General features: G+C 38.4%; 1 pseudogene; it reads right to left on the bottom strand.

The window, feature by feature from the left end:
- Window positions 1–15,000, bottom strand: part of LOC135205770 (sodium-dependent neutral amino acid transporter B(0)AT3-like) — a 118,386-nt pseudogene that overhangs the window by 20,397 nt on the left and 82,989 nt on the right.

The following is a 15,000-nucleotide window of genomic DNA, read 5'->3' as shown; positions in this document are numbered from 1 at the left end:
CTTGACCCAGTCTGACAACTTACACATCTCTTGAGAAAGGGCCACAGATAGCGCCTGAAAGTACTCGAGCGTTGGGTAAAATAATATGTAAATACTTAAAAGTAAACAAGTTATACTCTGTAATTTTATCGATTTCTTTTTCCAAGTGCTATGGTGTGAATAGATGGTTTGGGTATAAGGAGAGATTTTTGGATGCACTAGAGCCCATTCACAGCGTTTTTATTTGTATCATCTTCTCAAATATACCTGTCACTCAGACTCCTTGTAATGATTTGCTTTCGTAACTAGTTCTTAAGCAGGTCAATTTTTTTAAAATGATCCCTAGTTATATATTAGTATGAAAATGCATTGGCGTTAGAACTGGGATGTGTGACCTTTCTATAATTTTAAAATTGTGATGATTTGTAGGGGGTTAGTGCAGTCAGTGCACAGGTGTAGGGATTACTTGAGGTTCTTTGCAGCGTCCCTTCGGCCCTTAGCTGCAATGCATTTCATAGCTTTTACTCTACTTCCGTTCATATTCTCTTCTATCTTATTATCTTATTCTCCACAATCTCCTAACAATTGTTTCATATTGCAACTGCTAGGTTTTCCTCCTGTTACACTTTTATGGCATTTTTCACTCTTAATTACTCTTTCAGTGCAGAATGACCTCATAGGTTCCTGCGGGTAAGTTACCTTCGGTCTCAGTTTAAGCTGTGAAGCTTATAGACTTATGCGCAAAGAACTGGGATTTGCTTAAGAAAATGTAAAAAATGAGAGAGAGAGAGAGAGAGAGAGAGAGAGAGAGAGAGAGAGAGAGAGAGAGGAGAGAGAGAGAGAGAGAGAGTTCTAAAAGCTGCAAGAATATCGCAGACTTCTGGATACCACGTCAGATTAAGATGGTGAAATACCAGGCTGTATTATAGTCACATAACATTCAGTATAAATAATTCGCCCTCGTAGGGAGTGTAGCGCCGTCAGTATACCTCACGCGGTACGCTGTAGTCATAACTGAAGGTTCTTTGCAGCGTTCCTTTGGCCCGTAACTGCGACCTCTTTCATTCATTGTACCAATCCTCCTCCATTCAGTTTGGCTTTCTTCCATTTTACTTTCCGCCCTTCCTGACAGCTGTTTCAACATCATTTCCATCGGTGAATGACCTCATAGATCCCAGCGCATGGGCTTTGGCAAAAATGTTATAGTCAAAATCCAATATAAATATTCGCTAATTCTGGGTACCGAGGTGAACCAATTGGAAGCCTGTAGCTGAAGTATGTATAAAACTGTTCATCAGAAGGTAAACGACATTTTGACAGAGTCGTATTTCTTAATTAGATCAACGAATAACACAGAGGCGGAGGCGGGGGTGTTGGGAGGGGGTTTTTCTGGGGGGGGGGGGGGGGGGAATCTTTACATTTAATCATAATAAATCAGGTTTACTATTTCTGAGATAAGCGAAACACTTTCTTCTTGGAACCCTCGAGGCAGTAAACGATTTTACGTCATGACTGGCACATCTTTTATCATCGAGGTTGAGTTTTTTATTTTTTTTTTATTTTTTTTTTATTTTTCATAAAACCGTGAGGCGTCTTGAGGATAAAATGAAAACACTCTACCCGTTGCTTTTGATAAATGACTTATACAGGCAGTCACCGAGAAAGCTTTAATGCTGCAGAATTTTTAAGCTGAAATTGATCGGCCTCGTGGATACCTATATATCCTCGTTGCGAATCTCTGGAAGACCATACTCCCCACACACATTATATATATATATATGAATATATCCGTCGAATTGCTAATTCCCTGGACTCGTTCCAAAGACTGTGGTTTGTCCCGTCGTGAGTCAGAAATATATTTCTGTGAACACGTTTTTCGTGTGTATTGTCTGTATGTATGTTTATATAATATATAAAATATATAATAATAAATATATACATAATATAGATTTACATATATATATATATATTTATATTTTTAGTTCTTCACTGGACGAGATGGTTCCATACTCGAACTGTCAATCGGTAGCCCGAGTTCGCTTTCCTGCGGCCACCAGCGCGGGATCAAAGGAATTTATTTCTGGTGATTAGATATTCATTTTTCGATATAATGTGGTTCGCATCCCACAATAAGCTGTAGGTCCCCGTTGCTAAGAAACCAGTTGCTTCCTAGCCACGTAGCAATATGAAATACTTCGTGCCAGCCCTAGGAGAGCTGTTTAACTCAGCTCAGTGGCCTGGTTAAACTAAGATATACTTAACCTTTATATATATATTATATATATATATATATATATATATTATATATATATATTATATTTATATATATTATATATATATATAATTTACGCAGATATTTGTCAAGGGAACAATATTAGGCACGAATAAATATCAACAAATGCTGTTAAACAATTATACAGAGATTAAAAATCTTAAAGAATGAATTAAAAAAAAATCTCTATAAAAAGGAAAAGAAAAATTGCAGGCAAGAGCAAGGCAGAACGGGACGAATTGCAATCTGCATTGAAAATTGTTCGAAATAAAAAAAAAGCAAAAAAATAAAAAAGGTGGTCCCGAATGAGAAAAAATGAAAAAGGAGTATTTGGAAGAAAAACAATGAAAATATATATTTTTTTACGAGAATACCAACGGACTAGAGGTGAATATTGACTTTTTCTCGCACAAGTGAATAAGTGAACACCGTTCTAAAAGAAAAGTATCAGTGTCGACTAAAAGTGACAGAAAGGGAAAACAGATCGAGTCAAGTGGTAGGCAGTGGAAGGAGAATAATTCAGGAGAGAGAGAGAGAGATAGAAAGAGAGAGAGAGAGAGAGAGAGAGAGAGAGAGAGAGAGAGCAGTAAATCAATCAATGTGATTCGGCTTGTAAATGCCATAAGGCTTCTTCTCTGAAGGGCTCGTTCTCTTGCACACGAATTACTGCCGTCCGGTGGAACCTTTTGATGAGTAGGCGTCTTATTTTCGGACTTTCATCATTCTCTGTAGGGGCTTAGTGCCGTCAGTGCACCTCTTAAGGGTCTTTATAGCATCCCTTCGGCCCCTAGCTGCAAACCCTTTCATTCCTTTTACTCTACCTCCTTTCACATTATCGTTCTTCCATCTTACTTTCCACCCTCTCCTGACAATTGTTTCATAGTGCAACTAAGAGGTTTTCCTCCTGTTACAGTTTACTCTCAGTTTCCCTCTCAGCGCTGAGTGACCTCATAGATTTCACCGTTTGGCATTTGGCTTAATTTCTATATTCCAATTCCAATTCATTCTCATCAAAGCGCGTTTTTGACGTCCTTGGCTTGTGTCCTGCGGTGATCTTTTCTGTCCAAAGAACTCCTGTCGAGAACCAATCTAGGTTTTTTCTTTTGGTCCTGCGTCTATTCTTCTCTCTTTCATCGTTTCCTCTCTCTTCTTCCCACATTTTCTTGTGTCTTCCTACAGGTTCTCGTCTAGTTACTTTCATGTTTTCTACTTTCCTGACTAGTTGTTCCGCATCCCTTCTAATCTTGTGAGCAATCCATCTCGATCTCTGAGACATACATCTGTTGGCATTTATACATAGGAGTGTTCATCCTCGATTCAGTAGTTGTTGATGTTTTGCTTTGTAGTTTTGTAGGGAGTGTGCGTGTGTGTGTGTGTGTGTGTGCATTCCTAACTTACATATGAATTGAATGTTTCGAAAATATTTAGATGCCAATTGACGTGAATGTGTGTTTGGAGGTTTATAGAACAAACTGAGAAATCTTGATTGTCAATAGAAATTGCAGTGAATCTGGAAATAATTGGTAACCAATTATTGATCCGTTTAAGAATGCTTTAGGCCTTAATTAATAATATGAAAATGTTTGGAACTCAGAGAAGAATTGAACCCGTGTTTGATGTATTTGATTAATGTTTAGAACTTGCTCGTAGTATAAAGAATCTTTCGAAGTTAACGAATAGTGTATGGGGCCACTTAGAATCAAGTGAAGAGTATAGGAAATATTTAGATTGAAAGTAATGTTTGGAAAAGAGAGGAGAATGTAACGTAGGTGAAACGTCAGTTTAAAAATGTGACGAAAGTGTTGAACGTGAGGAAAGCTGGGAACCCACCTAGTATAGAAAAGACGACAACAGCAGCCAGCAACGAAGTAAAGCAGTTAGTGAGGGAGACCATCACGGCGTCCCTCAAGCAGTTGTTGTTGACTGGATTGTAGGATCCAAAAGCTATGAGTCCCTCCGAATGCCAGGCCGAGGGAGAAGAAGATCTGGGTTCCAGCCTCCAGCCACACGACGGGGTCCTCCAGCTTCTCCCACTGCAAATGCATAGAAGAAGAGTTATCTCTTAGATCATTTGACTAAACGGCTTTTCTAATCACTTGGCTTGGGATTCGGCAGTGTGACATTCTTAGTCTCCTAACTTTAAAATAATTACTGATTGATGATTTATGATAACAAGTACCATGACATGCTGCATATACTGCCTATACTTCTTTCATATACTCGCATGAAACATATGAAATTTTTTTTTATCTTTTTGAACTAAAGGTAAAAAATTTTCTTGATTTCTCTTTTGGATAGGAGGACAAGATGAGTGTGAGGAAATCAACCCCCATCCCATAGCTCAGGGCTAAAGAAACTTGCATCAGACTTCTGTTGTCAAATGGGTCCCATTCAGCTCCCGGAAACCAGCAGTGAATGAATGAATAAACTAAGACGATGAAGTTCTAAAGTAAAATTTAATCCTTGACACTTTCCTCTTACCCTAGGGGTGAAGAGATGCCCGATGCCGTCAGCCATACCCCTGAGGGTGACGCCCCTGCAGAAGAACACCAGAAGTACCAGGTAAGGGAACACAGCTGTTACATAAACAACCTGTTGGAGAGAAGCAACGTTTTGGTAAAGAATGAGGACAGTGAAGGGTTACAAAAAATGCACTAATTTCGAGATAAATGCATGGTGAATGAAAATGCATAGAAAAGGATAAAAGACCTTGAAGTAAGCTCTACAGAATACAATGGCTGGGTATTGAGTTGCTCAAAAGAACAGAGGCCGTGCTAGTACTATGTTAGCTTAATTTAACAACAGTAATAATAGTTATCAAACCCCAGAAGTAATTAGGCTGTTTTCGTAATTCATTATAGATAGTAATTAAACTTCGTTTCACATGATTCTGTGTCGTCAGAAAACCACAGGACTTCAAACTTGAACCTAACAGTGTTTAAAAACAATTGCATCACCGTGACTCCAAGAATAATCAAACGTCATGTATTTGTCTCTAGGGAACTGACCGGTCCCCTACCTGCAAGAGCGAATCGGAACAAACCTTGCCGGGACGGCTCAACCTTGCCGTGGCCCCACGATTCCCCATTCAGATGCACAGTGTAGATGAGGACCCAGGCGACGGCCATGCAGCCAGCGATCTTCCAGTTGAACTCTCCAGGGTCGCTGATGCTGGTGGTGATCTCGAGCGTGTCTCGGTACCAGAAGTACTGCGTCGGCCCTGCCTTCTCGCACTCGTGGGTCAGACTCGTCTCGTTCACGACGACCCCGATGGCGTGGGGGCAGTCAGACCACGGCAGAGGGGACTGGAAGCTCTGAAAGGTAGGCACGAGTCATGAGTGCTATTCTGTAAGTCAGATAAATGAGTTTTCATGTCATTTGGCATTGTTACAAGGTCATGAAGCTCCAGAGGAAACTTAGGCAATATTCCGGAGGAATTTCATATTCTAACAGTTATAAAATTTTCCAGCCATATGGAATTGGAATTGTATGAATCAAAAGTTCTTGTTATTTAGAAACAGAAGCTGATTTAGGTACGCAGGAGGTATTAATTTAAGATCTCATTATAATTAAATTGATATTTTAGAAATTTTGTAACAGGAGACTCTCTATGGCAGGATGGTCCTTCGACGATTCTCTTAACATCTATTGAATGAATTAAATTGTCTGATGTATTTAAAACTGGAATGAAGGATTATTGGGGAGCTCTTTCAGTGGTTAACGAAGGGAAACACAAAGTCGATGTATTGACTTTAAGTATCAAGTCACATAGAATATCTACATTCAAGACATGACACGAGGCATTCCCTATGACATTTGCATTCAGTCTTTCTCGGTTTGAGTAAAAATGTTATTACATCCTTTGGATGAGGAACCTTAGAAAAATTACACAATACATTATGTATATACTTATTCTAAGATTCCTTATCCAAAGGATGTAATAACATTTTTACTAAAACCTGATGAGTGATTAATGTGTTATGAGAAAGACTGAATGTTTAGAATTTTTAATTAAAAGGAAACTGTAAACTCAATATCACGGCATTTTCGCCGCGCCCCCCCCCCCCCCTCAAAAAAAAAAAAAAAAAAAAAAATCCAGAGGCAAATGAGACCACTCACCTGAAACAGGTAATAGAGGCACCAGGCGATGACGGTGTTGTAGTAGAGAGCCACCACGAAGGACACGACGGCCGAAGCGACCCCGACGCCCCCTAGATTGGGCGACACCTGGTGCCACGCCCCAAGGGACCCCTTGCGGATTCTCTGCCCGACGGCCAGCTCCAGGTAGAACAGCGGAAGGCCCAGGAAGGTCAGCATCACGAAGTAGGGGATCAAGAAAGCTCCTGCAGGAGAAAGGTCATTGGCATCAGTAGTATCTTTACCTTGGATGTGGGACGGGTCACCTAATGTCCTTTATGTTGCCCAGATCTGACGGATGCGAGAGGGAACATGTTGGGACCTAACTCCGAGGTGAAAAGGGCAGTATTGGATAAGGAAGTCACCAAATGTAGGTACTTCGAGGACTGTCGATATATCATGTAGCCTGACTGGTGTTTCGAGACTGAGCAATACATTAATATAAATGAAAATATGCAAGAAATATGAATACTGCTAGTGTAATTACAGCTACGGTAATCACAGAAATAACATCAGAAAATTGTTGAGAATACATGCAAGTATTCACATGCCTGTATGAAAACTCCCAGCTTTATTCTCTCTGTAAAAATTTTTTCTGCACTTGTTCTAATAGGAAGTGGTAAAATTTTAAATAATTGGCACATAGGTGAAAAGGATTTATTTGGGTGCACATGTATATGTGCTTAAAAAATCACAGTAGATGCACGCGACTTCATGATATAAGCGAGTACCACAGGAAAAATAATAGCCAGAAATTCTAACTGAACGCTTTCATCCTTTAATGAGACATTGTCGAGTCACAGATGAGGTACAGTTGAAAAGAAAGTTACAAGGGATTCTTGATCTTTTTGTTTACCTTGTAACTTTCTTTTCGACTGTATCTCATTTGTGCCTCGACAATGTCTCGTTAAAGGACGAAAGCACTCGGTTAGAATTTCAGCCTATTTTCCTGTGGTATTTGCTTATATATATATATATATATATATATATATATATATATATATATATATATATATATATATATATATATGGAAATTAAGGAAAGTGGAATGTGTCGGTGAATTGGGATGCATCAGTTTTCTTGGCTTGGAGACAGAAAGAACCTAGCGACAGCCTTCCTCGAAGAAGGAGTTGTGAGTATGCATTTGTGAGGCTGAGGCCTGTACAACCAGTTGCTATGGGACTTTAAGGTGTGGCTGATAACTACGTGTGTTTGTGCATGTAATGATGGGTTCAATCGCCCGATACTTAGTGAGAAAAGCCACACGCTCCGGAGGCAAGGTAAAAGACGGTTTGGAGGACATGAGGTGTTGGAAGAAACCCATCGAAGAGGTATGACACATTTAAAAGACTTAGGAACAGTTGCCTTTGAAAAGAGAGAAGTGTGATGTGTATACATTTATTTAACATTAATTAATTAATTGTTTGATGGGAAATATAATGGATATGTCTCTTTGTTTCAGATAGGTCCCATGTCATTATTCTAGAGACAGGATTCTCTAAAGACTTGACTATTGAAATGTTGTGGTTGACAATTTGGGAGTTTTGGGGGTGATTACTTAGTCTAATTCAGGAGAATAAGATGATAATTTACAGTTCTTTTTGTGGGTCAGACTTAGTTCTTAATATGACATTATTTAGTCACTTTGTTCCATATTATGTTCATTTAGTTTGGGAAATAAATAGCATATTCCTGTGTTTATGTGAACTCATTAGCCTAGTTTGATACCGTTTGCAGAGAGAGACGGCCAGCAACTGAAAGGTAAGAGTTGCCTCTTGTTTAGTTTTGATTAGTGGGTTATATATATAGTATATATATATATATATATATATATATATATATATATATATATATATATATATAATATATATACATACATACATATAATTATATATATATATATATATATATATATATATATATATATATATAATATAGCACAGAATTAATAATTTTCCTCTGATATGAGGTGAGGTCGCTTCAGAGAGAAAACAATACAATAGCCACTGCTACATTCATACTTTAACAGACGAATGATGGATGAACCACCTGTGGAGTAAAGCTTCAACAACATGAGCAGTTTCATACGCCTACAAAAAATGCTCCCAATTCCCCCCCAATCTTCCACAAGCTCTTGTGCTTTCTGGACATTAGGGCAATCTTTCCAATGTCTCTTTCACATAATCTATCCAACCACTTATGGATCTTCTCTTCTTTTGCCATAACACATATGAATCATACATATTTTCACCAACCTGGCAGTACCCATTCTTTAAATATTCTGTGATCCATCGTCTCACTAATTACCCTTTTTCTCACTTCTTCTCTGTATGTGTGTATTTCTCACCCATGTCGGTTCTTACTGCATGGTTATTACACGAACAGTTCATCTCGGTATCTTCAGTCTTTTTTCTTTTTTGTTTGAATTTAACATCTACACTTACGTCTGTAAAGGAGAGTTGGCTCAACAACCTTATCCTTTATCCCCACATGGGCTTCCATACACATTTCAAGTTTCTTCCCAATCTTTTGCACGCAACCTGCAACCTTTCTTGTTTCCCTCTTTCCACCATCATCTGTTTCGTTAATCCCAAATACTCTCACGTCATCATCCATGTTAACAGCCAGTCAGTCTTCATGGTTTCCATACACCATCGCAGTTTTCTCCTCTTTTCAACGCAATTTCAAATTTTTCCCTTTTTAGGTCTTTTTACTTTTTTTCTGCTGTTTCTCTTTACTATCCACGACACATGCACGACTCATTTTCTTTTAAACCAAAATCTTGCTCACACATCTGCTAAACTTCTTGCGTATTTCATATCTGTCCACCGATATATCTATCTATCTCTCTACCTGTATATAGTATATATAAATATATGTAACATAAAAAGGGGGATTTGCTATGATATATTTTAAATAATATATAATGTGATGTGCTATGATGTTTCTTAGAATGTAGAGAATCAGCAATTTAACTTCCATGGAGACAGAGTGTCCGAGTGACAGCTTAAGAATGCTAACGCATCTTTCTTTGGGTGGTGTTATCAAGAGTGCTGTCTTTGCAAATCAGTGCCTCGTCCTGTCACTATGAGAGTTTGATGTAGAGGTGACTTTGAAACTGGACTTCAGCAGTTTGGGGGCGTGAACATCGTGAATAGGAGTGTGGGTTTGTACATATGTGTGCGCTTTTCCCCCTACATATGAGAGAGTTGTATTGCAATGAAGGGAAGACTATTACAGAGAGAAGGCAGGGCCAGGATGGCTTCTGCAAACAGTGTTTTTGTTAAGTGACAGTGCATACTGGCTGAATGGGTGAGCGTTATTATATCTATTTTGACCAAAGTGTGGCTGGATTGTATTTGAATATTTATTTCAGAGATATTCTGTTTATATGATCTTTGATTATCTTTTGTGCTTACCAGAGTGTTCTCCTGTCTTCTAACAGCCAGTTCTGGAAGAGGGGAACTGTTCTGGAGAAGAATGGGGGTTGTTCATTGGAGAAATGGTGTACTAACTTGATTACTATGTTGACTGTGCCTAGTGTTATGGCTCAACTAATGTTGGTGTTAGATTAATTACCGAGGGTTATCTGGGTTATTTGGACTTTGAGTTAACATTTCATTTAATCATTCTGTTAAGAATCTGAGTTATTCAGTTAATACTTTGCTTTTAAATAAATGCATATTTTTGTAATTCACGACTCTGATTTGATAACCTGGGATAATGGAAGGGGTGGTATATCGAGAGAGAGAGAGAGAGAAAGAGTTGTCGGGAATCGGAGAGAGAGAGAGAGAGAGAGAGAGAGAGAGAGAGAGAGAGAGAGAGAGAGAGAGAAAATGTGTTGCCAATTACCAGTTCCTGCCGCTCTTGGCCTATCGCTTCCAAAATGATAACGAGATTGACAATCTTGTTATTAGTGGTGGCAACCGGTGTTTGAACGATATTGAGCATTTTGTGAGATTAATAGCAGCTATAAGCTGCTGTTTTCAGAGAGGTCTGGTTGTGGGAATGTGTTGGATTTCAGTTAGTAAGTGATGGGAGTTAAGAATTGTTCAGCCGTTGGATGTGGTACTGGGAGAGGAATTTTCAACTAGGGTCAGCATTTCTGCCACAGTGAGATGCATCGAGGCAGTCAGTTGCTCAGTGAGCTTTCTGAGGTGTGCGTTGCCAAGTGTTTTCTCGCTCGTAATACCGAGTCGTTCAATTATGTGTGTATTCGCGTGTTTATGCGGAGCGTGCTCGGTTTTGGCGGTCGGGTAAATCTCTCATTTGAGAGTGAGTGTGATATTATTATTTTTGCCTTTGTGTATGAATCCTTTTTTGAGTTAGGAATCAGTTCACAGTACCATTTTTTTCCCATTAGGAGTGGAAAGTGATGTGTTTTTTTTTTCTTGGCACATGTTAAAGGAGATGCATTCGTCTTGGTTTTGACACATGATATAAGTGTGGAAAGTTTTTTCATACATACAATTCAGTTCTTGGCGATGCATGGATTGCATTTTTTTGGCCCTTGGAGACAGCGGCCGCTCACGTATATGCACTCAGCGCAATTTTTGCTGAGCGACAGAGGGTAGCGCCCAAGAGAGCTAGTGGTATCCTTCCACGGGGGAATGCTTAATGGGGGGGTGAACTTTTTTTTTTTTCTTTGTGTCGGGATAATGGGGGTAGTTTTGGCCTTGAAAAGGAAAGTTCAAAGCCATGAAATCAACTGATAGCCACTGGGAAATGCTGTGACATGCCCGTAGGGTTTTCTGTAGAAAAGATTTTTTTTTCTTTCTTATGAGTAAGAGAAAATGAAATGAAATGCATATGAATGTGGTGTAAGTTTTCCTTATGCCTTTGGAGAATGCCTTTACCCAATGTTAGAGGGCATAATTATAACTGGGGATAAAGAGATTGTTTTTTAATGGAGATTTGTTGGGATATTGATAGATTATTTTAGAATGATGGTGACTGGTGAGTGCCATTGGTGGTGACTGGTGATGTGTTATTGGTGATGAAATGGGTGCTTGGTGCTGCTAAGTGGTGATGATACCGGGGAGTGCTAATTGGTGGTGATGTTGGAGTTATGGGGGTGTGGTCAATGGTGATGAATACTGGGGGAAATGGCAATATTAAAGCCTTACTGGAGATATTTCTGGAGAATTTTTATGGAGAATTACTATGGAGAATTATTATTGTGGGGGGATATTTAAGTGGAATTATTATGGAGGATTATTATCATTACTGGAGATATTTATGGGGATTCTCTCATATTCATGGTGGTAATGATTTTTGGGGAATGTGTCAATGATTTGTGGGTGGTGATAACAATTTCTGGTGAATTTTGGTGAATTTAAGGATAATAATTTTGGTGTCTGATACTGGTGTTTATTTTTTTATTCTAACATGGGTGTTATAATGAGTATTAAGGGTGGTAATGTTTTTAATATGGGTTGGAACTAACCACAGATTTAGTTTTCCTTTTTTTTTTATGGTTCAGCAGATAGTTGCTTGAAGTCTACGCGAGAGTCATAGATGTTACAGGTGTCACGGGAATAGTTAACAGTGCCATTGATTTTTTCTTTCCCTTTTTGGACATTAGCCATCACTGACGTAAGTTTTTTTTATCATGGGCTAATTTGAATTTATTTTTCTCTCCGAACAGTTTGTGTGAATTTTTGATATCTCAGTTCGTGACTTGGAGTCATTGTTCGGGAATGTGTTTATAATTTCAGCTGTTTGATGCTGGCAGAGAGATTTATGGAAATTTTTTTTTTTTGTTTTTTTTTCACTTTTTGAATGTATACATGATGGCACTACATCTTTTTTTTTCTGGATATATTGTTTCCGAGAATTGTGGCCTCTCACACAATTGTGTTTGTAGCAACTTTGCCAGAGATAGGAAACTTGGTAAGTTTCTAGTGGCTTATGCCGTAGTGACTATGGGGAAGTCTTTGCCTAGACACTTTGGATTTGGAGTTTTGTTGTAATGAGTTATAGCACACTGGTGATTTTGTTTCTAGAATTTCCTGGGCAATTTTATTTGCCGAGTTTTTGCCCTTTCTCAGCAGTTATGCTAAACAGAGAGTTTATAGTTTTTGACTGTAACATTGAGCTCCTTAGAGAGGCTTTTCAAGTTATTTTACTGGAGAATTGGAGATATAATTGGAGATATAATATTTTGGCCATTTGATATCTTTTATTTTGCTGGAGATAGTCCACAGTTTGAGGCCTATGGTGGTGATCGCTATGTTTAGTTAAATTTTTGTTGCAGTCATTTTATGAGGAGACTTGTGGCAATATTTTCGAGTGTATCAGCTAGATGCTTTGAGTGCATTTTTTTTTAGGAGATGGAGTTACATTTTTTATTATCCTGCTTGGAGATATAAAATTTTTTGGAGACTTATTTTTATTCCACATGGGGTTATTAATGAAATGATGGGAAATGTTTATATCGCCGGAGTGGTGTTATTATTGATATGGTGATATATTTTGGTGGCATTACTGTGTTTGCAGTTTTTATGAGTCCTTATGGAGATGTTGTGTTTTTATATTCACAGTGGGTTATTTTTCTTTGGTGGCATATAATTGTGGAATTGTGTTTACCGAGTTTATATCCAAATAGGTGATATTCGTTTTCTATAATTGAATAATATCATGGGAGAGTTATGTCTTTATGACAATTTTTTTTTCTGCACGTTGGAAATATCCTGGAGATAATTTTGTGAAATGTGCTGATATGGTGTAAGTATAGAACTTTTTTGGAGAATCATGGGTTTTCTGAAGTTGCAAGTCTGACTAGACATTTCTATACTGCAGTTTGAGCACCTGACGTATTCACAGGTGGATTTTTGCTGATAATGCTGTGATGAGTCCGGTTGCTGACTCTTTTCTCAGTGTTGATTACTCAGAGTTTTGCACTATTCTGAGAGTTGCTGATTTTGGCATTTCAGGGAGATGTATTGATGAAATTGTTGCGAAAGGAAATTCCGTAATGATACACACTGCATTTAGTGGGGAAAGAGTTGGGTTATGTATATTATATATGTTGTGTGATGGGGAAAGTTCACGTATTATTATTGTTAGTATTTTTTTTCTTTTCTTTCTTTTTCTTTTCCTACGAGATTTGTCATAATTGGAGTTAAGCTTTAAATAGCGTTTCCATTTTAGAAGGGAGATATGATTTTTTTTGTCGAGGTTTGTGAATTACGTAAATGGGTGTTTGACATTATGTTTCAGGGAGGTTAATTATATAAGCAGTAAAAATGGGTTTTGCTGTTAGACAGTAAAGAGTTCTTACTGATTTTGTGGGTTGCTGAAATATCAGAGCTTGAGAGAACATTTTCAGTGATAACTTGGGGCTGGGTTTTTTTTTTCTTGGGCTCATTACTTTTTTTTTCTTTCTTCTTGTGAAATTTGCGAGTTTGAAATGTGATGACAGAAGTCCGTGGAGTTTCTGTGAGTTTCGGAGTGTGTGCGCTGACAGTGTGAATTTGGCGAAGTTTTTTTTTATATTATTGGAGAATTTGAGTTGGAGAATTTTGATATTTTCTTTGCCGGGTTATGATAATGATTTATGATTTAGTGATCTTATGGAGTTCCTTCACGAGTTGTAGGTAGAAATTAGTTCAGTGGTCATATTAATGGGGTTTAATTGGGAGACGTTCAGTTAGTATTTCTGAATTTTTGAGGTCATTACTTGACAGAAGTATGTCTGGGCTTAATTTTTCTTTGATTTGACCGATGACATGACTGACATACTGAAACACCATAAACTCATTACCCCACAGTAGCAAGATGCCCTTCAGCTGTTGCAGAGATGTTGCTGATGTTTTGCCCAAATGCGAGTGTTTCTATGAGTCTGCGGGGTTCTACAGCGCTCTTGGACTATGGAAATCATACAGTTGTCTCCGCAGGGCGGGAGACGTTTCGCCTTTCTACAGCGTGTTTCACGTGTCTGTACAGCTGCCGACCAATCACATTGCATGGGGAGTGTATGAAAGATTCGAGATGAAGAAATGTTTTTCTACAACAAATTGTTATTGTAGCCCATATGCAAGTTGTTCGAGATAATGTATGATTGACATTATACTGCCAAAGACATGCAGTTTATTTTTATCATAATGTTTAATGATCCGGCCAGTGTGTTTTTTTATATATGAGCTGTTTTTTATGTGAGCTATGGCTAGGCTGGTGCTAGCTATAATGGTGGCCAAGCTATCTGTAACATAAAAAGGGGGATTTGCTATGACATATTTTAAATAATATATAATGTGATGTGCTATGATGTTTCTTAGAATGTAGAGAATCAGCAATTTAACTTCCCTGGAGACAGAGTGTCCGAGTGACAGCTTAGGGATGCTAACGCATCTTTCTTTGGGTGGTGGTGATCAAGAGTGCTGTATTCGCAAATCAGTGCCTCGTCCTGTTTCTATAAGAGCTTGAGGTAGAGGTGACTTTGAAATTAGACTTCAGCAGTTTGGGGGCGTGAACATCGTGAATAGAAATGTGGGTTTGTACATCTGTGTGCGCTTTTCCCCCTACTATGAGAGTGTTGTATTGCAATGAAGGGAAGACTATTACAGAGAGAAGGCAGGGCCAGGATGGCTTCTGCAAACAGTGTTTTTGT

This window comes from Macrobrachium nipponense, chromosome 24 (genome assembly GCF_015104395.2).
Source record: "Macrobrachium nipponense isolate FS-2020 chromosome 24, ASM1510439v2, whole genome shotgun sequence".
Classification (NCBI taxonomy): Eukaryota; Metazoa; Arthropoda; class Malacostraca; order Decapoda; family Palaemonidae; genus Macrobrachium; species Macrobrachium nipponense.
This window is presented reverse-complemented; position numbering and strand designations above follow the sequence as displayed.